This window comes from Coffea arabica, chromosome 11e, assembly GCF_036785885.1.
Source record: "Coffea arabica cultivar ET-39 chromosome 11e, Coffea Arabica ET-39 HiFi, whole genome shotgun sequence".
Classification (NCBI taxonomy): domain Eukaryota; kingdom Viridiplantae; phylum Streptophyta; class Magnoliopsida; order Gentianales; family Rubiaceae; genus Coffea; species Coffea arabica.
This window is the reverse complement of record NC_092331.1, coordinates 40,911,546-40,938,433: the sequence shown is the minus strand read 5'-3', so window position 1 is coordinate 40,938,433 and position 26,888 is coordinate 40,911,546. Positions and strand designations below refer to the sequence as shown.

Below are 26,888 nucleotides of genomic sequence, written 5' to 3'. Positions count from 1 at the left end.
GCAATCGTTCCGACGGAGCTAAATTACTACAGGATAAAGAACGAATAGGAAATTTGGATTTCGAAACAAAAAAGAGAGGGGTGCAACACGAGGACTTCCCAGGGGGTCACCCATCCTAGTACTACTCTCGCCCAAGCACGCTTAACTTCGGAGTTCTGATGGGATCCGGTGCATTAGTGCTGGTATGATCGCACCCGCCATTTTCCTTTCGCTTTATTCTTTTAAACTACCCCGTCCTGCGAAGCAGTGTGGCTTTTCTAGACCGAAATTCATTTTAAGCGTCAATTCAAGCATTTTCCTCTTATCCTTTTATTTATTTACTTTATATTTTTTTTTGTTATTGATTTGCACCCTGTTTTTTTCCCTCATCCCGCAACTCTAAATTATCACGAAATCAATCCTTCACGCTTGCAGTTAGGGGTGGCAATTCGGGTCCAAATCAGGTTGGCGGGTCGGGTTCGGGTCAACAGACCCGCCAGAAAATCTGTTGACCCGAACCCCGACCCGCCAACCCGTGACGGGTCAGGTATGCTGACCCGAACCCGAAAATTTCAGGTTTACGGGGCGGCGGGTCGACCCGAAATGACCCGAAACTTAATTTTAATTTATTAATTTATCACTGTAATTTCTAATAAAATCAATTTCTCACAAAACTAATTACATAATCAAGTAATAAAAATTTAAATAAATGATTCCAAATCAAATCTAAAATAAATTAAACACCGTAAAAGTGTTTTATCCCAAGCAAAATATAAAATAAATTAAAACAATACAAAAGTGAAAAATAATATAATATATTATTTGTCCAAGTATAATAATTTCAACTTCACACAAATTAAATAAATTCGTTTAGGATTAAGTAATTAATGCCTTTGAAAAAAAGAATAACTTAGTTTAGTTAGATAAAATTATTTTTATGTTTATTAAATTATTTTTAATTCGTAAACGGGTCATATCAGGTCACCACGGGTTGACCCGAAATCGACCGGTTTTCTTTTCGGGTTCATCGGGTCCAACCCGATTCTGACCCGAATTCCCGAAACCTCAACCCAAACCCATTAATTTCGTGTTAGGTTCGTGTCGTGTTTTCAGGTCGTGTCGAAAATTGCCACCCCTAGTTGCGGTGATACATTTGCGCCGACAAATTTGAGCGACGATCCGGGCTTTGATCGAGCCGTACCGTTCCTGATTTGTCTCGCGCCTTCAGATCCTCCTTCACGCTTCGACAAGAAGCAAAATATTAAGCAATCGTTCCGACGGAGCTAAATTACTACAGGATAAAGAACGAATAGGAAATTTGGATTTCGAAACAAAAAAGAGAGGGGTGCAACACGAGGACTTCCCAGGGGGTCACCCATCCTAGTACTACTCTCGCCCAAGCACGCTTAACTTCGGAGTTCTGATGGGATCCGGTGCATTAGTGCTGGTATGATCGCACCCGCCATGTTCCTTTCGCTTTATTCTTTTAAACTACCCCGTCCTGCGAAGCAGTGTGGGTTTTGTAGACCGAAATTCATTTTAAGCGTCAATTCAAGCATTTTCCTCTTATCCATTTATTTATTTACTTTATATTTTTTTTTGTTATTGATTTGCACCCTGTTTTTTTCCCTCATCCCGCAACTCTAAATTATCATGAAATCAATCCTTCACGCTTGCAGTTAGGGGTGGCAATTCGGGTCCAAATCAGGTTGGCGGGTCGGGTTCGGGTCAACAGACCCGCCAGAAAATCTGTTGACCCGAACCCCGACCCGCCAACCCGTGACGGGTCAGGTATGCTGACCCGAACCCGAAAATTTCAGGTTTACGGGGCGGCGGGTCGACCCGAAATGACCCGAAACTTAATTTTAATTTATTAATTTATCACTGTAATTTCTAATAAAATCAATTTCTCACAAAACTAATTACATAATCAAGTAATAAAAATTTAAATAAATGATTCCAAATCAAATCTAAAATAAATTAAACACCGTAAAAGTGTTTTATCCCAAGCAAAATATAAAATAAATTAAAACAATACAAAAGTGAAAAATAATATAATATATTATTTGTCCAAGTATAATAATTTCAACTTCACACAAATTAAATAAATTCGTTTAGGATTAAGTAATTAATGCCTTTGAAAAAAAGAATAACTTAGTTTAGTTAGATAAAATTATTTTTATGTTTATTAAATTATTTTTAATTCGTAAACGGGTCATATCGGGTCATATCAGGTCACCACGGGTTGACCCGAAATCGACCGGTTTTCTTTTCGGGTTCATCGGGTCCAACCCGATTCTGACCCGAATTCCCGAAACCTCAACCCAAACCCATTAATTTCGTGTTAGGTTCGTGTCGTGTTTTCAGGTCGTGTCGAAAATTGCCACCCCTAGTTGCGGTGATACATTTGCGCCGACAAATTTGAGCGACGATCCGGGCTTTGATCGAGCCGTACCGTTCCTGATTTGTCTCGCGCCTTCAGATCCTCCTTCACGCTTCGACAAGAAGCAAAATATTAAGCAATCGTTCCGACGGAGCTAAATTACTACAGGATAAAGAACGAATAGGAAATTTGGATTTCGAAACAAAAAAGAGAGGGGTGCAACACGAGGACTTCCCAGGGGGTCACCCATCCTAGTACTACTCTCGCCCAAGCACGCTTAACTTCGGAGTTCTGATGGGATCCGGTGCATTAGTGCTGGTATGATCGCACCCGCCATGTTCCTTTCGCTTTATTCTTTTAAACTACCCCGTCCTGCGAAGCAGTGTGGCTTTTCTAGACCGAAATTCATTTTAAGCGTCAATTCAAGCATTTTCCTCTTATCCTTTTATTTATTTACTTTATATTTTTTTTTGTTATTGATTTGCACCCTGTTTTTTTCCCTCATCCCGCAACTCTAAATTATCACGAAATCAATCCTTCACGCTTGCAGTTAGGGGTGGCAATTCGGGTCCAAATCAGGTTGGCGGGTCGGGTTCGGGTCAACAGACCCGCCAGAAAATCTGTTGACCCGAACCCCGACCCGCCAACCCGTGACGGGTCAGGTATGCTGACCCGAACCCGAAAATTTCAGGTTTACGGGGCGGCGGGTCGACCCGAAATGACCCGAAACTTAATTTTAATTTATTAATTTATCACTGTAATTTCTAATAAAATCAATTTCTCACAAAACTAATTACATAATCAAGTAATAAAAATTTAAATAAATGATTCCAAATCAAATCTAAAATAAATTAAACACCGTAAAAGTGTTTTATCCCAAGCAAAATATAAAATAAATTAAAACAATACAAAAGTGAAAAATAATATAATATATTATTTGTCCAAGTATAATAATTTCAACTTCACACAAATTAAATAAATTCGTTTAGGATTAAGTAATTAATGCCTTTGAAAAAAAGAATAACTTAGTTTAGTTAGATAAAATTATTTTTATGTTTATTAAATTATTTTTAATTCGTAAACGGGTCATATCGGGTCATATCAGGTCACCACGGGTTGACCCGAAATCGACCGGTTTTCTTTTCGGGTTCATCGGGTCCAACCCGATTCTGACCCGAATTCCCGAAACCTCAACCCAAACCCATTAATTTCGTGTTTGGTTCGTGTCGTATTTTCAGGTCGTGTCGAAAATTGCCACCCCTAGTTGCGGTGATACATTTGCGCCGACAAATTTGAGCGACGATCCGGGCTTTGATCGAGCCGTACCGTTCCTGATTTGTCTCGCGCCTTCAGATCCTCCTTCACGCTTCGACAAGAAGCAAAATATTAAGCAATCGTTCCAACGGAGCTAAATTACTACAGGATAAAGAACGAATAGGAAATTTGGATTTCGAAACAAAAAAGAGAGGGGTGCAACACGAGGACTTCCCAGGGGGTCACCCATCCTAGTACTACTCTCGCCCAAGCACGCTTAACTTCGGAGTTCTGATGGGATCCGGTGCATTAGTGCTGGTATGATCGCACCCGCCATGTTCCTTTCGCTTTATTCTTTTAAACTACCCCGTCCTGCGAAGCAGTGTGGCTTTTCTAGACCGAAATTCATTTTAAGCGTCAATTCAAGCATTTTCCTCTTATCCTTTTATTTATTTACTTTATATTTTTTTTTGTTATTGATTTGCACCCTGTTTTTTTCCCTCATCCCGCAACTCTAAATTATCACGAAATCAATCCTTCACGCTTGCAGTTAGGGGTGGCAATTCGGGTCCAAATCAGGTTGGCGGGTCGGGTTCGGGTCAACAGACCCGCCAGAAATTCTGTTGACCCGAACCCCGACCCGCCAACCCGTGACGGGTCAGGTATGCTGACCCGAACCCGAAAATTTCAGGTTTACGGGGCGGCGGGTCGACCCGAAATGACCCGAAACTTAATTTTAATTTATTAATTTATCACTGTAATTTCTAATAAAATCAATTTCTCACAAAACTAATTACATAATCAAGTAATAAAAATTTAAATAAATGATTCCAAATCAAATCTAAAATAAATTAAACACCGTAAAAGTGTTTTATCCCAAGCAAAATATAAAATAAATTAAAACAATACAAAAGTGAAAAATAATATAATATATTATTTGTCCAAGTATAATAATTTCAACTTCACACAAATTAAATAAATTCGTTTAGGATTAAGTAATTAATGCCTTTGAAAAAAAGAATAACTTAGTTTAGTTAGATAAAATTATTTTTATGTTTATTAAATTATTTTTAATTCGTAAACGGGTCATATCAGGTCACCACGGGTTGACCCGAAATCGACCGGTTTTCTTTTCGGGTTCATCGGGTCCAACCCGATTCTGACCCGAATTCCCGAAACCTCAACCCAAACCCATTAATTTCGTGTTAGGTTCGTGTCGTGTTTTCAGGTCGTGTCGAAAATTGCCACCCCTAGTTGCGGTGATACATTTGCGCCGACAAATTTGAGCGACGATCCGGGCTTTGATCGAGCCGTACCGTTCCTGATTTGTCTCGCGCCTTCAGATCCTCCTTCACGCTTCGACAAGAAGCAAAATATTAAGCAATCGTTCCGACGGAGCTAAATTACTACAGGATAAAGAACGAATAGGAAATTTGGATTTCGAAACAAAAAAGAGAGGGGTGCAACACGAGGACTTCCCAGGGGGTCACCCATCCTAGTACTACTCTCGCCCAAGCACGCTTAACTTCGGAGTTCTGATGGGATCCGGTGCATTAGTGCTGGTATGATCGCACCCGCCATTTTCCTTTCGCTTTATTCTTTTAAACTACCCCGTCCTGCGAAGCAGTGTGGCTTTTCTAGACCGAAATTCATTTTAAGCGTCAATTCAAGCATTTTCCTCTTATCCTTTTATTTATTTACTTTATATTTTTTTTTGTTATTGATTTGCACCCTGTTTTTTTCCCTCATCCCGCAACTCTAAATTATCACGAAATCAATCCTTCACGCTTGCAGTTAGGGGTGGCAATTCGGGTCCAAATCAGGTTGGCGGGTCGGGTTCGGGTCAACAGACCCGCCAGAAATTCTGTTGACCCGAACCCCGACCCGCCAACCCGTGACGGGTCAGGTATGCTGACCCGAACCCGAAAATTTCAGGTTTACGGGGCGGCGGGTCGACCCGAAATGACCCGAAACTTAATTTTAATTTATTAATTTATCACTGTAATTTCTAATAAAATCAATTTCTCACAAAACTAATTACATAATCAAGTAATAAAAATTTAAATAAATGATTCCAAATCAAATCTAAAATAAATTAAACACCGTAAAAGTGTTTTATCCCAAGCAAAATATAAAATAAATTAAAACAATACAAAAGTGAAAAATAATATAATATATTATTTGTCCAAGTATAATAATTTCAACTTCACACAAATTAAATAAATTCGTTTAGGATTAAGTAATTAATGCCTTTGAAAAAAAGAATAACTTAGTTTAGTTAGATAAAATTATTTTTATGTTTATTAAATTATTTTTAATTCGTAAACGGGTCATATCAGGTCACCACGGGTTGACCCGAAATCGACCGGTTTTCTTTTCGGGTTCATCGGGTCCAACCCGATTCTGACCCGAATTCCCGAAACCTCAACCCAAACCCATTAATTTCGTGTTAGGTTCGTGTCGTGTTTTCAGGTCGTGTCGAAAATTGCCACCCCTAGTTGCGGTGATACATTTGCGCCGACAAATTTGAGCGACGATCCGGGCTTTGATCGAGCCGTACCGTTCCTGATTTGTCTCGCGCCTTCAGATCCTCCTTCACGCTTCGACAAGAAGCAAAATATTAAGCAATCGTTCCGACGGAGCTAAATTACTACAGGATAAAGAACGAATAGGAAATTTGGATTTCGAAACAAAAAAGAGAGGGGTGCAACACGAGGACTTCCCAGGGGGTCACCCATCCTAGTACTACTCTCGCCCAAGCACGCTTAACTTCGGAGTTCTGATGGGATCCGGTGCATTAGTGCTGGTATGATCGCACCCGCCATGTTCCTTTCGCTTTATTCTTTTAAACTACCCCGTCCTGCGAAGCAGTGTGGGTTTTGTAGACCGAAATTCATTTTAAGCGTCAATTCAAGCATTTTCCTCTTATCCATTTATTTATTTACTTTATATTTTTTTTTGTTATTGATTTGCACCCTGTTTTTTTCCCTCATCCCGCAACTCTAAATTATCATGAAATCAATCCTTCACGCTTGCAGTTAGGGGTGGCAATTCGGGTCCAAATCAGGTTGGCGGGTCGGGTTCGGGTCAACAGACCCGCCAGAAAATCTGTTGACCCGAACCCCGACCCGCCAACCCGTGACGGGTCAGGTATGCTGACCCGAACCCGAAAATTTCAGGTTTACGGGGCGGCGGGTCGACCCGAAATGACCCGAAACTTAATTTTAATTTATTAATTTATCACTGTAATTTCTAATAAAATCAATTTCTCACAAAACTAATTACATAATCAAGTAATAAAAATTTAAATAAATGATTCCAAATCAAATCTAAAATAAATTAAACACCGTAAAAGTGTTTTATCCCAAGCAAAATATAAAATAAATTAAAACAATACAAAAGTGAAAAATAATATAATATATTATTTGTCCAAGTATAATAATTTCAACTTCACACAAATTAAATAAATTCGTTTAGGATTAAGTAATTAATGCCTTTGAAAAAAAGAATAACTTAGTTTAGTTAGATAAAATTATTTTTATGTTTATTAAATTATTTTTAATTCGTAAACGGGTCATATCGGGTCATATCAGGTCACCACGGGTTGACCCGAAATCGACCGGTTTTCTTTTCGGGTTCATCGGGTCCAACCCGATTCTGACCCGAATTCCCGAAACCTCAACCCAAACCCATTAATTTCGTGTTAGGTTCGTGTCGTGTTTTCAGGTCGTGTCGAAAATTGCCACCCCTAGTTGCGGTGATACATTTGCGCCGACAAATTTGAGCGACGATCCGGGCTTTGATCGAGCCGTACCGTTCCTGATTTGTCTCGCGCCTTCAGATCCTCCTTCACGCTTCGACAAGAAGCAAAATATTAAGCAATCGTTCCGACGGAGCTAAATTACTACAGGATAAAGAACGAATAGGAAATTTGGATTTCGAAACAAAAAAGAGAGGGGTGCAACACGAGGACTTCCCAGGGGGTCACCCATCCTAGTACTACTCTCGCCCAAGCACGCTTAACTTCGGAGTTCTGATGGGATCCGGTGCATTAGTGCTGGTATGATCGCACCCGCCATGTTCCTTTCGCTTTATTCTTTTAAACTACCCCGTCCTGCGAAGCAGTGTGGCTTTTCTAGACCGAAATTCATTTTAAGCGTCAATTCAAGCATTTTCCTCTTATCCTTTTATTTATTTACTTTATATTTTTTTTTGTTATTGATTTGCACCCTGTTTTTTTCCCTCATCCCGCAACTCTAAATTATCACGAAATCAATCCTTCACGCTTGCAGTTAGGGGTGGCAATTCGGGTCCAAATCAGGTTGGCGGGTCGGGTTCGGGTCAACAGACCCGCCAGAAAATCTGTTGACCCGAACCCCGACCCGCCAACCCGTGACGGGTCAGGTATGCTGACCCGAACCCGAAAATTTCAGGTTTACGGGGCGGCGGGTCGACCCGAAATGACCCGAAACTTAATTTTAATTTATTAATTTATCACTGTAATTTCTAATAAAATCAATTTCTCACAAAACTAATTACATAATCAAGTAATAAAAATTTAAATAAATGATTCCAAATCAAATCTAAAATAAATTAAACACCGTAAAAGTGTTTTATCCCAAGCAAAATATAAAATAAATTAAAACAATACAAAAGTGAAAAATAATATAATATATTATTTGTCCAAGTATAATAATTTCAACTTCACACAAATTAAATAAATTCGTTTAGGATTAAGTAATTAATGCCTTTGAAAAAAAGAATAACTTAGTTTAGTTAGATAAAATTATTTTTATGTTTATTAAATTATTTTTAATTCGTAAACGGGTCATATCGGGTCATATCAGGTCACCACGGGTTGACCCGAAATCGACCGGTTTTCTTTTCGGGTTCATCGGGTCCAACCCGATTCTGACCCGAATTCCCGAAACCTCAACCCAAACCCATTAATTTCGTGTTTGGTTCGTGTCGTATTTTCAGGTCGTGTCGAAAATTGCCACCCCTAGTTGCGGTGATACATTTGCGCCGACAAATTTGAGCGACGATCCGGGCTTTGATCGAGCCGTACCGTTCCTGATTTGTCTCGCGCCTTCAGATCCTCCTTCACGCTTCGACAAGAAGCAAAATATTAAGCAATCGTTCCAACGGAGCTAAATTACTACAGGATAAAGAACGAATAGGAAATTTGGATTTCGAAACAAAAAAGAGAGGGGTGCAACACGAGGACTTCCCAGGGGGTCACCCATCCTAGTACTACTCTCGCCCAAGCACGCTTAACTTCGGAGTTCTGATGGGATCCGGTGCATTAGTGCTGGTATGATCGCACCCGCCATGTTCCTTTCGCTTTATTCTTTTAAACTACCCCGTCCTGCGAAGCAGTGTGGCTTTTCTAGACCGAAATTCATTTTAAGCGTCAATTCAAGCATTTTCCTCTTATCCTTTTATTTATTTACTTTATATTTTTTTTTGTTATTGATTTGCACCCTGTTTTTTTCCCTCATCCCGCAACTCTAAATTATCACGAAATCAATCCTTCACGCTTGCAGTTAGGGGTGGCAATTCGGGTCCAAATCAGGTTGGCGGGTCGGGTTCGGGTCAACAGACCCGCCAGAAAATCTGTTGACCCGAACCCCGACCCGCCAACCCGTGACGGGTCAGGTATGCTGACCCGAACCCGAAAATTTCAGGTTTACGGGGCGGCGGGTCGACCCGAAATGACCCGAAACTTAATTTTAATTTATTAATTTATCACTGTAATTTCTAATAAAATCAATTTCTCACAAAACTAATTACATAATCAAGTAATAAAAATTTAAATAAATGATTCCAAATCAAATCTAAAATAAATTAAACACCGTAAAAGTGTTTTATCCCAAGCAAAATATAAAATAAATTAAAACAATACAAAAGTGAAAAATAATATAATATGTTATTTGTCCAAGTATAATAATTTCAACTTCACACAAATTAAATAAATTCGTTTAGGATTAAGTAATTAATGCCTTTGAAAAAAAGAATAACTTAGTTTAGTTAGATAAAATTATTTTTATGTTTATTAAATTATTTTTAATTCGTAAACGGGTCATATCGGGTCATATCAGGTCACCACGGGTTGACCCGAAATCGACCGGTTTTCTTTTCGGGTTCATCGGGTCCAACCCGATTCTGACCCGAATTCCCGAAACCTCAACCCAAACCCATTAATTTCGTGTTAGGTTCGTGTCGTGTTTTCAGGTCGTGTCGAAAATTGCCACCCCTAGTTGCGGTGATACATTTGCGCCGACAAATTTGAGCGACGATCCGGGCTTTGATCGAGCCGTACCGTTCCTGATTTGTCTCGCGCCTTCAGATCCTCCTTCACGCATCGACAAGAAGCAAAATATTAAGCAATCGTTCCGACGGAGCTAAATTACTACAGGATAAAGAACGAATAGGAAATTTGGATTTCGAAACAAAAAAGAGAGGGGTGCAACACGAGGACTTCCCAGGGGGTCACCCATCCTAGTACTACTCTCGCCCAAGCACGCTTAACTTCGGAGTTCTGATGGGATCCGGTGCATTAGTGCTGGTATGATCGCACCCGCCATGTTCCTTTCGCTTTATTCTTTTAAACTACCCCGTCCTGCGAAGCAGTGTGGCTTTTCTAGACCGAAATTCATTTTAAGCGTCAATTCAAGCATTTTCCTCTTATCCTTTTATTTATTTACTTTATATTTTTTTTTGTTATTGATTTGCACCCTGTTTTTTTCCCTCATCCCGCAACTCTAAATTATCACGAAATCAATCCTTCACGCTTGCAGTTAGGGGTGGCAATTCGGGTCCAAATCAGGTTGGCGGGTCGGGTTCGGGTCAACAGACCCGCCAGAAAATCTGTTGACCCGAACCCCGACCCGCCAACCCGTGACGGGTCAGGTATGCTGACCCGAACCCGAAAATTTCAGGTTTACGGGGCGGCGGGTCGACCCGAAATGACCCGAAACTTAATTTTAATTTATTAATTTATCACTGTAATTTCTAATAAAATCAATTTCTCACAAAACTAATTACATAATCAAGTAATAAAAATTTAAATAAATGATTCCAAATCAAATCTAAAATAAATTAAACACCGTAAAAGTGTTTTATCCCAAGCAAAATATAAAATAAATTAAAACAATACAAAAGTGAAAAATAATATAATATATTATTTGTCCAAGTATAATAATTTCAACTTCACACAAATTAAATAAATTCGTTTAGGATTAAGTAATTAATGCCTTTGAAAAAAAGAATAACTTAGTTTAGTTAGATAAAATTATTTTTATGTTTATTAAATTATTTTTAATTCGTAAACGGGTCATATCGGGTCATATCAGGTCACCACGGGTTGACCCGAAATCGACCGGTTTTCTTTTCGGGTTCATCGGGTCCAACCCGATTCTGACCCGAATTCCCGAAACCTCAACCCAAACCCATTAATTTCGTGTTTGGTTCGTGTCGTATTTTCAGGTCGTGTCGAAAATTGCCACCCCTAGTTGCGGTGATACATTTGCGCCGACAAATTTGAGCGACGATCCGGGCTTTGATCGAGCCGTACCGTTCCTGATTTGTCTCGCGCCTTCAGATCCTCCTTCACGCTTCGACAAGAAGCAAAATATTAAGCAATCGTTCCGACGGAGCTAAATTACTACAGGATAAAGAACGAATAGGAAATTTGGATTTCGAAACAAAAAAGAGAGGGGTGCAACACGAGGACTTCCCAGGGGGTCACCCATCCTAGTACTACTCTCGCCCAAGCACGCTTAACTTCGGAGTTCTGATGGGATCCGGTGCATTAGTGCTGGTATGATCGCACCCGCCATGTTCCTTTCGCTTTATTCTTTTAAACTACCCCGTCCTGCGAAGCAGTGTGGCTTTTCTAGACCGAAATTCATTTTAAGCGTCAATTCAAGCATTTTCCTCTTATCCTTTTATTTATTTACTTTATATTTTTTTTTGTTATTGATTTGCACCCTGTTTTTTTCCCTCATCCCGCAACTCTAAATTATCACGAAATCAATCCTTCACGCTTGCAGTTAGGGGTGGCAATTCGGGTCCAAATCAGGTTGGCGGGTCGGGTTCGGGTCAACAGACCCGCCAGAAAATCTGTTGACCCGAACCCCGACCCGCCAACCCGTGACGGGTCAGGTATGCTGACCCGAACCCGAAAATTTCAGGTTTACGGGGCGGCGGGTCGACCCGAAATGACCCGAAACTTAATTTTAATTTATTAATTTATCACTGTAATTTCTAATAAAATCAATTTCTCACAAAACTAATTACATAATCAAGTAATAAAAATTTAAATAAATGATTCCAAATCAAATCTAAAATAAATTAAACACCGTAAAAGTGTTTTATCCCAAGCAAAATATAAAATAAATTAAAACAATACAAAAGTGAAAAATAATATAATATATTATTTGTCCAAGTATAATAATTTCAACTTCACACAAATTAAATAAATTCGTTTAGGATTAAGTAATTAATGCCTTTGAAAAAAAGAATAACTTAGTTTAGTTAGATAAAATTATTTTTATGTTTATTAAATTATTTTTAATTCGTAAACGGGTCATATCAGGTCACCACGGGTTGACCCGAAATCGACCGGTTTTCTTTTCGGGTTCATCGGGTCCAACCCGATTCTGACCCGAATTCCCGAAACCTCAACCCAAACCCATTAATTTCGTGTTAGGTTCGTGTCGTGTTTTCAGGTCGTGTCGAAAATTGCCACCCCTAGTTGCGGTGATACATTTGCGCCGACAAATTTGAGCGACGATCCGGGCTTTGATCGAGCCGTACCGTTCGTGATTTGTCTCGCGCCTTCAGATCCTCCTTCACGCTTCGACAAGAAGCAAAATATTAAGCAATCGTTCCGACGGAGCTAAATTACTACAGGATAAAGAACGAATAGGAAATTTGGATTTCGAAACAAAAAAGAGAGGGGTGCAACACGAGGACTTCCCAGGGGGTCACCCATCCTAGTACTACTCTCGCCCAAGCACGCTTAACTTCGGAGTTCTGATGGGATCCGGTGCATTAGTGCTGGTATGATCGCACCCGCCATGTTCCTTTCGCTTTATTCTTTTAAACTACCCCGTCCTGCGAAGCAGTGTGGGTTTTGTAGACCGAAATTCATTTTAAGCGTCAATTCAAGCATTTTCCTCTTATCCATTTATTTATTTACTTTATATTTTTTTTTGTTATTGATTTGCACCCTGTTTTTTTCCCTCATCCCGCAACTCTAAATTATCATGAAATCAATCCTTCACGCTTGCAGTTAGGGGTGGCAATTCGGGTCCAAATCAGGTTGGCGGGTCGGGTTCGGGTCAACAGACCCGCCAGAAAATCTGTTGACCCGAACCCCGACCCGCCAACCCGTGACGGGTCAGGTATGCTGACCCGAACCCGAAAATTTCAGGTTTACGGGGCGGCGGGTCGACCCGAAATGACCCGAAACTTAATTTTAATTTATTAATTTATCACTGTAATTTCTAATAAAATCAATTTCTCACAAAACTAATTACATAATCAAGTAATAAAAATTTAAATAAATGATTCCAAATCAAATCTAAAATAAATTAAACACCGTAAAAGTGTTTTATCCCAAGCAAAATATAAAATAAATTAAAACAATACAAAAGTGAAAAATAATATAATATATTATTTGTCCAAGTATAATAATTTCAACTTCACACAAATTAAATAAATTCGTTTAGGATTAAGTAATTAATGCCTTTGAAAAAAAGAATAACTTAGTTTAGTTAGATAAAATTATTTTTATGTTTATTAAATTATTTTTAATTCGTAAACGGGTCATATCGGGTCATATCAGGTCACCACGGGTTGACCCGAAATCGACCGGTTTTCTTTTCGGGTTCATCGGGTCCAACCCGATTCTGACCCGAATTCCCGAAACCTCAACCCAAACCCATTAATTTCGTGTTAGGTTCGTGTCGTGTTTTCAGGTCGTGTCGAAAATTGCCACCCCTAGTTGCGGTGATACATTTGCGCCGACAAATTTGAGCGACGATCCGGGCTTTGATCGAGCCGTACCGTTCCTGATTTGTCTCGCGCCTTCAGATCCTCCTTCACGCTTCGACAAGAAGCAAAATATTAAGCAATCGTTCCGACGGAGCTAAATTACTACAGGATAAAGAACGAATAGGAAATTTGGATTTCGAAACAAAAAAGAGAGGGGTGCAACACGAGGACTTCCCAGGGGGTCACCCATCCTAGTACTACTCTCGCCCAAGCACGCTTAACTTCGGAGTTCTGATGGGATCCGGTGCATTAGTGCTGGTATGATCGCACCCGCCATGTTCCTTTCGCTTTATTCTTTTAAACTACCCCGTCCTGCGAAGCAGTGTGGCTTTTCTAGACCGAAATTCATTTTAAGCGTCAATTCAAGCATTTTCCTCTTATCCTTTTATTTATTTACTTTATATTTTTTTTTGTTATTGATTTGCACCCTGTTTTTTTCCCTCATCCCGCAACTCTAAATTATCACGAAATCAATCCTTCACGCTTGCAGTTAGGGGTGGCAATTCGGGTCCAAATCAGGTTGGCGGGTCGGGTTCGGGTCAACAGACCCGCCAGAAAATCTGTTGACCCGAACCCCGACCCGCCAACCCGTGACGGGTCAGGTATGCTGACCCGAACCCGAAAATTTCAGGTTTACGGGGCGGCGGGTCGACCCGAAATGACCCGAAACTTAATTTTAATTTATTAATTTATCACTGTAATTTCTAATAAAATCAATTTCTCACAAAACTAATTACATAATCAAGTAATAAAAATTTAAATAAATGATTCCAAATCAAATCTAAAATAAATTAAACACCGTAAAAGTGTTTTATCCCAAGCAAAATATAAAATAAATTAAAACAATACAAAAGTGAAAAATAATATAATATATTATTTGTCCAAGTATAATAATTTCAACTTCACACAAATTAAATAAATTCGTTTAGGATTAAGTAATTAATGCCTTTGAAAAAAAGAATAACTTAGTTTAGTTAGATAAAATTATTTTTATGTTTATTAAATTATTTTTAATTCGTAAACGGGTCATATCGGGTCATATCAGGTCACCACGGGTTGACCCGAAATCGACCGGTTTTCTTTTCGGGTTCATCGGGTCCAACCCGATTCTGACCCGAATTCCCGAAACCTCAACCCAAACCCATTAATTTCGTGTTTGGTTCGTGTCGTATTTTCAGGTCGTGTCGAAAATTGCCACCCCTAGTTGCGGTGATACATTTGCGCCGACAAATTTGAGCGACGATCCGGGCTTTGATCGAGCCGTACCGTTCCTGATTTGTCTCGCGCCTTCAGATCCTCCTTCACGCTTCGACAAGAAGCAAAATATTAAGCAATCGTTCCAACGGAGCTAAATTACTACAGGATAAAGAACGAATAGGAAATTTGGATTTCGAAACAAAAAAGAGAGGGGTGCAACACGAGGACTTCCCAGGGGGTCACCCATCCTAGTACTACTCTCGCCCAAGCACGCTTAACTTCGGAGTTCTGATGGGATCCGGTGCATTAGTGCTGGTATGATCGCACCCGCCATGTTCCTTTCGCTTTATTCTTTTAAACTACCCCGTCCTGCGAAGCAGTGTGGCTTTTCTAGACCGAAATTCATTTTAAGCGTCAATTCAAGCATTTTCCTCTTATCCTTTTATTTATTTACTTTATATTTTTTTTTGTTATTGATTTGCACCCTGTTTTTTTCCCTCATCCCGCAACTCTAAATTATCACGAAATCAATCCTTCACGCTTGCAGTTAGGGGTGGCAATTCGGGTCCAAATCAGGTTGGCGGGTCGGGTTCGGGTCAACAGACCCGCCAGAAAATCTGTTGACCCGAACCCCGACCCGCCAACCCGTGACGGGTCAGGTATGCTGACCCGAACCCGAAAATTTCAGGTTTACGGGGCGGCGGGTCGACCCGAAATGACCCGAAACTTAATTTTAATTTATTAATTTATCACTGTAATTTCTAATAAAATCAATTTCTCACAAAACTAATTACATAATCAAGTAATAAAAATTTAAATAAATGATTCCAAATCAAATCTAAAATAAATTAAACACCGTAAAAGTGTTTTATCCCAAGCAAAATATAAAATAAATTAAAACAATACAAAAGTGAAAAATAATATAATATATTATTTGTCCAAGTATAATAATTTCAACTTCACACAAATTAAATAAATTCGTTTAGGATTAAGTAATTAATGCCTTTGAAAAAAAGAATAACTTAGTTTAGTTAGATAAAATTATTTTTATGTTTATTAAATTATTTTTAATTCGTAAACGGGTCATATCAGGTCACCACGGGTTGACCCGAAATCGACCGGTTTTCTTTTCGGGTTCATCGGGTCCAACCCGATTCTGACCCGAATTCCCGAAACCTCAACCCAAACCCATTAATTTCGTGTTAGGTTCGTGTCGTGTTTTCAGGTCGTGTCGAAAATTGCCACCCCTAGTTGCGGTGATACATTTGCGCCGACAAATTTGAGCGACGATCCGGGCTTTGATCGAGCCGTACCGTTCCTGATTTGTCTCGCGCCTTCAGATCCTCCTTCACGCTTCGACAAGAAGCAAAATATTAAGCAATCGTTCCGACGGAGCTAAATTACTACAGGATAAAGAACGAATAGGAAATTTGGATTTCGAAACAAAAAAGAGAGGGGTGCAACACGAGGACTTCCCAGGGGGTCACCCATCCTAGTACTACTCTCGCCCAAGCACGCTTAACTTCGGAGTTCTGATGGGATCCGGTGCATTAGTGCTGGTATGATCGCACCCGCCATGTTCCTTTCGCTTTATTCTTTTAAACTACCCCGTCCTGCGAAGCAGTGTGGCTTTTCTAGACCGAAATTCATTTTAAGCGTCAATTCAAGCATTTTCCTCTTATCCTTTTATTTATTTACTTTATATTTTTTTTTGTTATTGATTTGCACCCTGTTTTTTTCCCTCATCCCGCAACTCTAAATTATCACGAAATCAATCCTTCACGCTTGCAGTTAGGGGTGGCAATTCGGGTCCAAATCAGGTTGGCGGGTCGGGTTCGGGTCAACAGACCCGCCAGAAAATCTGTTGACCCGAACCCCGACCCGCCAACCCGTGACGGGTCAGGTATGCTGACCCGAACCCGAAAATTTCAGGTTTACGGGGCGGCGGGTCGACCCGAAATGACCCGAAACTTAATTTTAATTTATTAATTTATCACTGTAATTTCTAATAAAATCAATTTCTCACAAAACTAATTACATAATCAAGTAATAAAAATTTAAATAAATGATTCCAAATCAAATCTAAAATAAATTAAACACCGTAAAAGTGTTTTATCCCAAGCAAAATATAAAATAAATTAAAACAATACAAAAGTGAAAAATAATATAATATATTATTTGTCCAAGTATAATAATTTCAACTTCACACAAATTAAATAAATTCGTTTAGGATTAAGTAATTAATGCCTTTGAAAAAAAGAATAACTTAGTTTAGTTAGATAAAATTATTTTTATGTTTATTAAATTATTTTTAATTCGTAAACGGGTCATATCGGGTCATATCAGGTCACCACGGGTTGACCCGAAATCGACCGGTTTTCTTTTCGGGTTCATCGGGTCCAACCCGATTCTGACCCGAATTCCCGAAACCTCAACCCAAACCCATTAATTTCGTGTTTGGTTCGTGTCGTATTTTCAGGTCGTGTCGAAAATTGCCACCCCTAGTTGCGGTGATACATTTGCGCCGACAAATTTGAGCGACGATCCGGGCTTTGATCGAGCCGTACCGTTCCTGATTTGTCTCGCGCCTTCAGATCCTCCTTCACGCTTCGACAAGAAGCAAAATATTAAGCAATCGTTCCAACGGAGCTAAATTACTACAGGATAAAGAACGAATAGGAAATTTGGATTTCGAAACAAAAAAGAGAGGGGTGCAACACGAGGACTTCCCAGGGGGTCACCCATCCTAGTACTACTCTCGCCCAAGCACGCTTAACTTCGGAGTTCTGATGGGATCCGGTGCATTAGTGCTGGTATGATCGCACCCGCCATGTTCCTTTCGCTTTATTCTTTTAAACTACCCCGTCCTGCGAAGCAGTGTGGCTTTTCTAGACCGAAATTCATTTTAAGCGTCAATTCAAGCATTTTCCTCTTATCCTTTTATTTATTTACTTTATATTTTTTTTTGTTATTGATTTGCACCCTGTTTTTTTCCCTCATCCCGCAACTCTAAATTATCACGAAATCAATCCTTCACGCTTGCAGTTAGGGGTGGCAATTCGGGTCCAAATCAGGTTGGCGGGTCGGGTTCGGGTCAACAGACCCGCCAGAAAATCTGTTGACCCGAACCCCGACCCGCCAACCCGTGACGGGTCAGGTATGCTGACCCGAACCCGAAAATTTCAGGTTTACGGGGCGGCGGGTCGACCCGAAATGACCCGAAACTTAATTTTAATTTATTAATTTATCACTGTAATTTCTAATAAAATCAATTTCTCACAAAACTAATTACATAATCAAGTAATAAAAATTTAAATAAATGATTCCAAATCAAATCTAAAATAAATTAAACACCGTAAAAGTGTTTTATCCCAAGCAAAATATAAAATAAATTAAAACAATACAAAAGTGAAAAATAATATAATATGTTATTTGTCCAAGTATAATAATTTCAACTTCACACAAATTAAATAAATTCGTTTAGGATTAAGTAATTAATGCCTTTGAAAAAAAGAATAACTTAGTTTAGTTAGATAAAATTATTTTTATGTTTATTAAATTATTTTTAATTCGTAAACGGGTCATATCGGGTCATATCAGGTCACCACGGGTTGACCCGAAATCGACCGGTTTTCTTTTCGGGTTCATCGGGTCCAACCCGATTCTGACCCGAATTCCCGAAACCTCAACCCAAACCCATTAATTTCGTGTTAGGTTCGTGTCGTGTTTTCAGGTCGTGTCGAAAATTGCCACCCCTAGTTGCGGTGATACATTTGCGCCGACAAATTTGAGCGACGATCCGGGCTTTGATCGAGCCGTACCGTTCCTGATTTGTCTCGCGCCTTCAGATCCTCCTTCACGCATCGACAAGAAGCAAAATATTAAGCAATCGTTCCGACGGAGCTAAATTACTACAGGATAAAGAACGAATAGGAAATTTGGATTTCGAAACAAAAAAGAGAGGGGTGCAACACGAGGACTTCCCAGGGGGTCACCCATCCTAGTACTACTCTCGCCCAAGCACGCTTAACTTCGGAGTTCTGATGGGATCCGGTGCATTAGTGCTGGTATGATCGCACCCGCCATGTTCCTTTCGCTTTATTCTTTTAAACTACCCCGTCCTGCGAAGCAGTGTGGCTTTTCTAGACCGAAATTCATTTTAAGCGTCAATTCAAGCATTTTCCTCTTATCCTTTTATTTATTTACTTTATATTTTTTTTTGTTATTGATTTGCACCCTGTTTTTTTCCCTCATCCCGCAACTCTAAATTATCACGAAATCAATCCTTCACGCTTGCAGTTAGGGGTGGCAATTCGGGTCCAAATCAGGTTGGCGGGTCGGGTTCGGGTCAACAGACCCGCCAGAAAATCTGTTGACCCGAACCCCGACCCGCCAACCCGTGACGGGTCAGGTATGCTGACCCGAACCCGAAAATTTCAGGTTTACGGGGCGGCGGGTCGACCCGAAATGACCCGAAACTTAATTTTAATTTATTAATTTATCACTGTAATTTCTAATAAAATCAATTTCTCACAAAACTAATTACATAATCAAGTAATAAAAATTTAAATAAATGATTCCAAATCAAATCTAAAATAAATTAAACACCGTAAAAGTGTTTTATCCCAAGCAAAATATAAAATAAATTAAAACAATACAAAAGTGAAAAATAATATAATATATTATTTGTCCAAGTATAATAATTTCAACTTCACACAAATTAAATAAATTCGTTTAGGATTAAGTAATTAATGCCTTTGAAAAAAAGAATAACTTAGTTTAGTTAGATAAAATTATTTTTATGTTTATTAAATTATTTTTAATTCGTAAACGGGTCATATCGGGTCATATCAGGTCACCACGGGTTGACCCGAAATCGACCGGTTTTCTTTTCGGGTTCATCGGGTCCAACCCGATTCTGACCCGAATTCCCGAAACCTCAACCCAAACCCATTAATTTCGTGTTTGGTTCGTGTCGTATTTTCAGGTCGTGTCGAAAATTGCCACCCCTAGTTGCGGTGATACATTTGCGCCGACAAATTTGAGCGACGATCCGGGCTTTGATCGAGCCGTACCGTTCCTGATTTGTCTCGCGCCTTCAGATCCTCCTTCACGCTTCGACAAGAAGCAAAATATTAAGCAATCGTTCCGACGGAGCTAAATTACTACAGGATAAAGAACGAATAGGAAATTTGGATTTCGAAACAAAAAAGAGAGGGGTGCAACACGAGGACTTCCCAGGGGGTCACCCATCCTAGTACTACTCTCGCCCAAGCACGCTTAACTTCGGAGTTCTGATGGGATCCGGTGCATTAGTGCTGGTATGATCGCACCCGCCATGTTCCTTTCGCTTTATTCTTTTAAACTACCCCGTCCTGCGAAGCAGTGTGGCTTTTCTAGACCGAAATTCATTTTAAGCGTCAATTCAAGCATTTTCCTCTTATCCTTTTATTTATTTACTTTATATTTTTTTTTGTTATTGATTTGCACCCTGTTTTTTTCCCTCATCCCGCAACTCTAAATTATCACGAAATCAATCCTTCACGCTTGCAGTTAGGGGTGGCAATTCGGGTCCAAATCAGGTTGGCGGGTCGGGTTCGGGTCAACAGACCCGCCAGAAAATCTGTTGACCCGAACCCCGACCCGCCAACCCGTGACGGGTCAGGTATGCTGACCCGAACCCGAAAATTTCAGGTTTACGGGGCGGCGGGTCGACCCGAAATGACCCGAAACTTAATTTTAATTTATTAATTTATCACTGTAATTTCTAATAAAATCAATTTCTCACAAAACTAATTACATAATCAAGTAATAAAAATTTAAATAAATGATTCCAAATCAAATCTAAAATAAATTAAACACCGTAAAAGTGTTTTATCCCAAGCAAAATATAAAATAAATTAAAACAATACAAAAGTGAAAAATAATATAATATATTATTTGTCCAAGTATAATAATTTCAACTTCACACAAATTAAATAAATTCGTTTAGGATTAAGTAATTAATGCCTTTGAAAAAAAGAATAACTTAGTTTAGTTAGATAAAATTATTTTTATGTTTATTAAATTATTTTTAATTCGTAAACGGGTCATATCAGGTCACCACGGGTTGACCCGAAATCGACCGGTTTTCTTTTCGGGTTCATCGGGTCCAACCCGATTCTGACCCGAATTCCCGAAACCTCAACCCAAACCCATTAATTTCGTGTTTGGTTCGTGTCGTATTTTCAGGTCGTGTCGAAAATTGCCACCCCTAGTTGCGGTGATACATTTGCGCCGACAAATTTGAGCGACGATCCGGGCTTTGATCGAGCCGTACCGTTCCTGATTTGTCTCGCGCCTTCAGATCCTCCTTCACGCTTCGACAAGAAGCAAAATATTAAGCAATCGTTCCAACGGAGCTAAATTACTACAGGATAAAGAACGAATAGGAAATTTGGATTTCGAAACAAAAAAGAGAGGGGTGCAACACGAGGACTTCCCAGGGGGTCACCCATCCTAGTACTACTCTCGCCCAAGCACGCTTAACTTCGGAGTTCTGATGGGATCCGGTGCATTAGTGCTGGTATGATCGCACCCGCCATGTTCCTTTCGCTTTATTCTTTTAAACTACCCCGTCCTGCGAAGCAGTGTGGCTTTTCTAGACCGAAATTCATTTTAAGCGTCAATTCAAGCATTTTCCTCTTATCCTTTTATTTATTTACTTTATATTTTTTTTTGTTATTGATTTGCACCCTGTTTTTTTCCCTCATCCCGCAACTCTAAATTATCACGAAATCAATCCTTCACGCTTGCAGTTAGGGGTGGCAATTCGGGTCCAAATCAGGTTGGCGGGTCGGGTTCGGGTCAACAGACCCGCCAGAAAATCTGTTGACCCGAACCCCGACCCGCCAACCCGTGACGGGTCAGGTATGCTGACCCGAACCCGAAAATTTCAGGTTTACGGGGCGGCGGGTCGACCCGAAATGACCCGAAACTTAATTTTAATTTATTAATTTATCACTGTAATTTCTAATAAAATCAATTTCTCACAAAACTAATTACATAATCAAGTAATAAAAATTTAAATAAATGATTCCAAATCAAATCTAAAATAAATTAAACACCGTAAAAGTGTTTTATCCCAAGCAAAATATAAAATAAATTAAAACAATACAAAAGTGAAAAATAATATAATATGTTATTTGTCCAAGTATAATAATTTCAACTTCACACAAATTAAATAAATTCGTTTAGGATTAAGTAATTAATGCCTTTGAAAAAAAGAATAACTTAGTTTAGTTAGATAAAATTATTTTTATGTTTATTAAATTATTTTTAATTCGTAAACGGGTCATATCGGGTCATATCAGGTCACCACGGGTTGACCCGAAATCGACCGGTTTTCTTTTCGGGTTCATCGGGTCCAACCCGATTCTGACCCGAATTCCCGAAACCTCAACCCAAACCCATTAATTTCGTGTTAGGTTCGTGTCGTGTTTTCAGGTCGTGTCGAAAATTGCCACCCCTAGTTGCGGTGATACATTTGCGCCGACAAATTTGAGCGACGATCCGGGCTTTGATCGAGCCGTACCGTTCCTGATTTGTCTCGCGCCTTCAGATCCTCCTTCACGCATCGACAAGAAGCAAAATATTAAGCAATCGTTCCGACGGAGCTAAATTACTACAGGATAAAGAACGAATAGGAAATTTGGATTTCGAAACAAAAAAGAGAGGGGTGCAACACGAGGACTTCCCAGGGGGTCACCCATCCTAGTACTACTCTCGCCCAAGCACGCTTAACTTCGGAGTTCTGATGGGATCCGGTGCATTAGTGCTGGTATGATCGCACCCGCCATGTTCCTTTCGCTTTATTCTTTTAAACTACCCCGTCCTGCGAAGCAGTGTGGCTTTTCTAGACCGAAATTCATTTTAAGCGTCAATTCAAGCATTTTCCTCTTATCCTTTTATTTATTTACTTTATATTTTTTTTTGTTATTGATTTGCACCCTGTTTTTTTCCCTCATCCCGCAACTCTAAATTATCACGAAATCAATCCTTCACGCTTGCAGTTAGGGGTGGCAATTCGGGTCCAAATCAGGTTGGCGGGTCGGGTTCGGGTCAACAGACCCGCCAGAAAATCTGTTGACCCGAACCCCGACCCGCCAACCCGTGACGGGTCAGGTATGCTGACCCGAACCCGAAAATTTCAGGTTTACGGGGCGGCGGGTCGACCCGAAATGACCCGAAACTTAATTTTAATTTATTAATTTATCACTGTAATTTCTAATAAAATCAATTTCTCACAAAACTAATTACATAATCAAGTAATAAAAATTTAAATAAATGATTCCAAATCAAATCTAAAATAAATTAAACACCGTAAAAGTGTTTTATCCCAAGCAAAATATAAAATAAATTAAAACAATACAAAAGTGAAAAATAATATAATATATTATTTGTCCAAGTATAATAATTTCAACTTCACACAAATTAAATAAATTCGTTTAGGATTAAGTAATTAATGCCTTTGAAAAAAAGAATAACTTAGTTTAGTTAGATAAAATTATTTTTATGTTTATTAAATTATTTTTAATTCGTAAACGGGTCATATCGGGTCATATCAGGTCACCACGGGTTGACCCGAAATCGACCGGTTTTCTTTTCGGGTTCATCGGGTCCAACCCGATTCTGACCCGAATTCCCGAAACCTCAACCCAAACCCATTAATTTCGTGTTAGGTTCGTGTCGTGTTTTCAGGTCGTGTCGAAAATTGCCACCCCTAGTTGCGGTGATACATTTGCGCCGACAAATTTGAGCGACGATCCGGGCTTTGATCGAGCCGTACCGTTCCTGATTTGTCTCGCGCCTTCAGATCCTCCTTCACGCTTCGACAAGAAGCAAAATATTAAGCAATCGTTCCGACGGAGCTAAATTACTACAGGATAAAGAACGAATAGGAAATTTGGATTTCGAAACAAAAAAGAGAGGGGTGCAACACGAGGACTTCCCAGGGGGTCACCCATCCTAGTACTACTCTCGCCCAAGCACGCTTAACTTCGGAGTTCTGATGGGATCCGGTGCATTAGTGCTGGTATGATCGCACCCGCCATGTTCCTTTCGCTTTATTCTTTTAAACTACCCCGTCCTGCGAAGCAGTGTGGCTTTTCTAGACCGAAATTCATTTTAAGCGTCAATTCAAGCATTTTCCTCTTATCCTTTTATTTATTTACTTTATATTTTTTTTTGTTATTGATTTGCACCCTGTTTTTTTCCCTCATCCCGCAACTCTAAATTATCACGAAATCAATCCTTCACGCTTGCAGTTAGGGGTGGCAATTCGGGTCCAAATCAGGTTGGCGGGTCGGGTTCGGGTCAACAGACCCGCCAGAAAATCTGTTGACCCGAACCCCGACCCGCCAACCCGTGACGGGTCAGGTATGCTGACCCGAACCCGAAAATTTCAGGTTTACGGGGCGGCGGGTCGACCCGAAATGACCCGAAACTTAATTTTAATTTATTAATTTATCACTGTAATTTCTAATAAAATCAATTTCTCACAAAACTAATTACATAATCAAGTAATAAAAATTTAAATAAATGATTCCAAATCAAATCTAAAATAAATTAAACACCGTAAAAGTGTTTTATCCCAAGCAAAATATAAAATAAATTAAAACAATACAAAAGTGAAAAATAATATAATATATTATTTGTCCAAGTATAATAATTTCAACTTCACACAAATTAAATAAATTCGTTTAGGATTAAGTAATTAATGCCTTTGAAAAAAAGAATAACTTAGTTTAGTTAGATAAAATTATTTTTATGTTTATTAAATTATTTTTAATTCGTAAACGGGTCATATCGGGTCATATCAGGTCACCACGGGTTGACCCGAAATCGACCGGTTTTCTTTTCGGGTTCATCGGGTCCAACCCGATTCTGACCCGAATTCCCGAAACCTCAACCCAAACCCATTAATTTCGTGTTTGGTTCGTGTCGTATTTTCAGGTCGTGTCGAAAATTGCCACCCCTAGTTGCGGTGATACATTTGCGCCGACAAATTTGAGCGACGATCCGGGCTTTGATCGAGCCGTACCGTTCCTGATTTGTCTCGCGCCTTCAGATCCTCCTTCACGCTTCGACAAGAAGCAAAATATTAAGCAATCGTTCCGACGGAGCTAAATTACTACAGGATAAAGAACGAATAGGAAATTTGGATTTCGAAACAAAAAAGAGAGGGGTGCAACACGAGGACTTCCCAGGGGGTCACCCATCCTAGTACTACTCTCGCCCAAGCACGCTTAACTTCGGAGTTCTGATGGGATCCGGTGCATTAGTGCTGGTATGATCGCACCCGCCATGTTCCTTTCGCTTTATTCTTTTAAACTACCCCGTCCTGCGAAGCAGTGTGGCTTTTCTAGACCGAAATTCATTTTAAGCGTCAATTCAAGCATTTTCCTCTTATCCTTTTATTTATTTACTTTATATTTTTTTTTGTTATTGATTTGCACCCTGTTTTTTTCCCTCATCCCGCAACTCTAAATTATCACGAAATCAATCCTTCACGCTTGCAGTTAGGGGTGGCAATTCGGGTCCAAATCAGGTTGGCGGGTCGGGTTCGGGTCAACAGACCCGCCAGAAAATCTGTTGACCCGAACCCCGACCCGCCAACCCGTGACGGGTCAGGTATGCTGACCCGAACCCGAAAATTTCAGGTTTACGGGGCGGCGGGTCGACCCGAAATGACCCGAAACTTAATTTTAATTTATTAATTTATCACTGTAATTTCTAATAAAATCAATTTCTCACAAAACTAATTACATAATCAAGTAATAAAAATTTAAATAAATGATTCCAAATCAAATCTAAAATAAATTAAACACCGTAAAAGTGTTTTATCCCAAGCAAAATATAAAATAAATTAAAACAATACAAAAGTGAAAAATAATATAATATGTTATTTGTCCAAGTATAATAATTTCAACTTCACACAAATTAAATAAATTCGTTTAGGATTAAGTAATTAATGCCTTTGAAAAAAAGAATAACTTAGTTTAGTTAGATAAAATTATTTTTATGTTTATTAAATTATTTTTAATTCGTAAACGGGTCATATCGGGTCACCACGGGTTGACCCGAAATCGACCGGTTTTCTTTTCGGGTTCATCGGGTCCAACCCGATTCTGACCCGAATTCCCGAAACCTCAACCCAAACCCATTAATTTCGTGTTAGGTTCGTGTCGTGTTTTCAGGTCGTGTCGAAAATTGCCACCCCTAGTTGCGGTGATACATTTGCGCCGACAAATTTGAGCGACGATCCGGGCTTTGATCGAGCCGTACCGTTCCTGATTTGTCTCGCGCCTTCAGATCCTCCTTCACGCTTCGACAAGAAGCAAAATATTAAGCAATCGTTCCGACGGAGCTAAATTACTACAGGATAAAGAACGAATAGGAAATTTGGATTTCGAAACAAAAAAGAGAGGGGTGCAACACGAGGACTTCCCAGGGGGTCACCCATCCTAGTACTACTCTCGCCCAAGCACGCTTAACTTCGGAGTTCTGATGGGATCCGGTGCATTAGTGCTGGTATGATCGCACCCGCCATGTTCCTTTCGCTTTATTCTTTTAAACTACCCCGTCCTGCGAAGCAGTGTGGCTTTTCTAGACCGAAATTCATTTTAAGCGTCAATTCAAGCATTTTCCTCTTATCCTTTTATTTATTTACTTTATATTTTTTTTTGTTATTGATTTGCACCCTGTTTTTTTCCCTCATCCCGCAACTCTAAATTATCACGAAATCAATCCTTCACGCTTGCAGTTAGGGGTGGCAATTCGGGTCCAAATCAGGTTGGCGGGTCGGGTTCGGGTCAACAGACCCGCCAGAAAATCTGTTGACCCGAACCCCGACCCGCCAACCCGTGACGGGTCAGGTATGCTGACCCGAACCCGAAAATTTCAGGTTTACGGGGCGGCGGGTCGACCCGAAATGACCCGAAACTTAATTTTAATTTATTAATTTATCACTGTA

The 26,888-nt window shown here is 39.6% G+C and overlaps 22 non-coding genes across 22 annotated transcripts; all 22 read right to left on the bottom strand.

Annotated features, from left to right (window-relative positions):
- Positions 1-77: 77 nt before the first annotated feature.
- On the bottom strand, positions 78-196 carry LOC140028773 (5S ribosomal RNA). Its single transcript, XR_011832678.1, has one exon. It is a non-coding gene; the product is annotated as a 5S ribosomal RNA (ribosomal RNA).
- Positions 197-1,321: 1,125 nt separating this feature from the next.
- On the bottom strand, positions 1,322-1,440 carry LOC140028771 (5S ribosomal RNA). The gene has a single exon (XR_011832676.1). It is a non-coding gene; the product is annotated as a 5S ribosomal RNA (ribosomal RNA).
- A 1,135-nt stretch (positions 1,441-2,575) lies between these two features.
- LOC140028770 (5S ribosomal RNA) lies at positions 2,576-2,694 on the bottom strand. Its single transcript, XR_011832675.1, has one exon. It is a non-coding gene; the product is annotated as a 5S ribosomal RNA (ribosomal RNA).
- Positions 2,695-3,829: 1,135 nt separating this feature from the next.
- Positions 3,830-3,948, bottom strand: LOC140028769 (5S ribosomal RNA). The gene has a single exon (XR_011832674.1). It is a non-coding gene; the product is annotated as a 5S ribosomal RNA (ribosomal RNA).
- Positions 3,949-5,073: 1,125 nt separating this feature from the next.
- On the bottom strand, positions 5,074-5,192 carry LOC140028768 (5S ribosomal RNA). The gene has a single exon (XR_011832673.1). It is a non-coding gene; the product is annotated as a 5S ribosomal RNA (ribosomal RNA).
- Positions 5,193-6,317: 1,125 nt separating this feature from the next.
- On the bottom strand, positions 6,318-6,436 carry LOC140028767 (5S ribosomal RNA). Its single transcript, XR_011832672.1, has one exon. It is a non-coding gene; the product is annotated as a 5S ribosomal RNA (ribosomal RNA).
- A 1,135-nt stretch (positions 6,437-7,571) lies between these two features.
- LOC140028766 (5S ribosomal RNA) lies at positions 7,572-7,690 on the bottom strand. The gene has a single exon (XR_011832671.1). It is a non-coding gene; the product is annotated as a 5S ribosomal RNA (ribosomal RNA).
- A 1,135-nt stretch (positions 7,691-8,825) lies between these two features.
- LOC140028765 (5S ribosomal RNA) lies at positions 8,826-8,944 on the bottom strand. Its single transcript, XR_011832670.1, has one exon. It is a non-coding gene; the product is annotated as a 5S ribosomal RNA (ribosomal RNA).
- Positions 8,945-10,079: 1,135 nt separating this feature from the next.
- Positions 10,080-10,198, bottom strand: LOC140028764 (5S ribosomal RNA). The gene has a single exon (XR_011832669.1). It is a non-coding gene; the product is annotated as a 5S ribosomal RNA (ribosomal RNA).
- A 1,135-nt stretch (positions 10,199-11,333) lies between these two features.
- On the bottom strand, positions 11,334-11,452 carry LOC140028763 (5S ribosomal RNA). The gene has a single exon (XR_011832668.1). It is a non-coding gene; the product is annotated as a 5S ribosomal RNA (ribosomal RNA).
- Positions 11,453-12,577: 1,125 nt separating this feature from the next.
- LOC140028762 (5S ribosomal RNA) lies at positions 12,578-12,696 on the bottom strand. The gene has a single exon (XR_011832667.1). It is a non-coding gene; the product is annotated as a 5S ribosomal RNA (ribosomal RNA).
- A 1,135-nt stretch (positions 12,697-13,831) lies between these two features.
- LOC140028760 (5S ribosomal RNA) lies at positions 13,832-13,950 on the bottom strand. Its single transcript, XR_011832665.1, has one exon. It is a non-coding gene; the product is annotated as a 5S ribosomal RNA (ribosomal RNA).
- Positions 13,951-15,085: 1,135 nt separating this feature from the next.
- On the bottom strand, positions 15,086-15,204 carry LOC140028759 (5S ribosomal RNA). The gene has a single exon (XR_011832664.1). It is a non-coding gene; the product is annotated as a 5S ribosomal RNA (ribosomal RNA).
- Positions 15,205-16,329: 1,125 nt separating this feature from the next.
- LOC140028758 (5S ribosomal RNA) lies at positions 16,330-16,448 on the bottom strand. Its single transcript, XR_011832663.1, has one exon. It is a non-coding gene; the product is annotated as a 5S ribosomal RNA (ribosomal RNA).
- Positions 16,449-17,583: 1,135 nt separating this feature from the next.
- On the bottom strand, positions 17,584-17,702 carry LOC140028757 (5S ribosomal RNA). The gene has a single exon (XR_011832662.1). It is a non-coding gene; the product is annotated as a 5S ribosomal RNA (ribosomal RNA).
- A 1,135-nt stretch (positions 17,703-18,837) lies between these two features.
- LOC140028756 (5S ribosomal RNA) lies at positions 18,838-18,956 on the bottom strand. Its single transcript, XR_011832661.1, has one exon. It is a non-coding gene; the product is annotated as a 5S ribosomal RNA (ribosomal RNA).
- Positions 18,957-20,091: 1,135 nt separating this feature from the next.
- Positions 20,092-20,210, bottom strand: LOC140028755 (5S ribosomal RNA). The gene has a single exon (XR_011832660.1). It is a non-coding gene; the product is annotated as a 5S ribosomal RNA (ribosomal RNA).
- A 1,125-nt stretch (positions 20,211-21,335) lies between these two features.
- LOC140028754 (5S ribosomal RNA) lies at positions 21,336-21,454 on the bottom strand. Its single transcript, XR_011832659.1, has one exon. It is a non-coding gene; the product is annotated as a 5S ribosomal RNA (ribosomal RNA).
- Positions 21,455-22,589: 1,135 nt separating this feature from the next.
- Positions 22,590-22,708, bottom strand: LOC140028753 (5S ribosomal RNA). The gene has a single exon (XR_011832658.1). It is a non-coding gene; the product is annotated as a 5S ribosomal RNA (ribosomal RNA).
- A 1,135-nt stretch (positions 22,709-23,843) lies between these two features.
- LOC140028752 (5S ribosomal RNA) lies at positions 23,844-23,962 on the bottom strand. The gene has a single exon (XR_011832657.1). It is a non-coding gene; the product is annotated as a 5S ribosomal RNA (ribosomal RNA).
- Positions 23,963-25,097: 1,135 nt separating this feature from the next.
- On the bottom strand, positions 25,098-25,216 carry LOC140028751 (5S ribosomal RNA). The gene has a single exon (XR_011832656.1). It is a non-coding gene; the product is annotated as a 5S ribosomal RNA (ribosomal RNA).
- A 1,125-nt stretch (positions 25,217-26,341) lies between these two features.
- Positions 26,342-26,460, bottom strand: LOC140028749 (5S ribosomal RNA). The gene has a single exon (XR_011832654.1). It is a non-coding gene; the product is annotated as a 5S ribosomal RNA (ribosomal RNA).
- Between the last annotated feature and the right edge of the window lie 428 nt (positions 26,461-26,888).